Source organism: Podarcis cretensis, assembly GCF_951804945.1.
Source record: "Podarcis cretensis genome assembly, chromosome: 5".
In the NCBI taxonomy this organism is placed as follows: domain Eukaryota; kingdom Metazoa; phylum Chordata; class Lepidosauria; order Squamata; family Lacertidae; genus Podarcis; species Podarcis cretensis.
The window spans coordinates 86,679,091-86,679,624 of NC_137174.1; the positions used below are offsets into that span (position 1 = coordinate 86,679,091).

General features: G+C 38.2%; 1 protein-coding gene across 1 annotated transcript in view; it reads left to right on the forward strand.

Moving 5' to 3' along the window:
- The window catches only part of MYNN (myoneurin), a 107,117-nt gene that overhangs the window by 17,463 nt on the left and 89,120 nt on the right, over nt 1-534 (forward strand). The window lies entirely within an intron of this gene.

The window sequence follows — 534 nt, forward strand, 5'->3', positions numbered from 1 at the left end:
CAAGGATGATTGGAGCTGTAGTGCAGCAACATCGAGTGAGTCACAGGTCCGCGCCCCCCCATGTGCTGTGAATGATGGGCTCGTCACTTAAGATCTTGTCTCTAGCCATGAAGTCTATCTGTATACAATTCCAATAGCTTTCAAAATAGGATTAACAGGAGCATAATGCATTCACTGAAAGCCAGTGTTGATGAATGTATAAAATTCAGTGCAGTTCAGACTTAACAGATCAGAACAAACTTTACTGAACATCATTTAGATTACCCTGCCCTGCCCCCAATGTAGCTCATTTTTTAAACAATTTTTTAAACAATTTTTTAAACATTTCATAATACCTGGAAAACCTATATTCTTTGCAAATAATGTTGTGTCTCAGTCTAAGTCATAAGATATAACCCTTGCACTGCTGCATTGTCACAACTTCATTCTTGCCCATGCTCCCCTACCCCACAGTCGGCTTCAATGAATTCATTTGCGTAGACAAATGTTAATATAAATAATAAACATCCTAAAAACACTTACATTGGCATCATG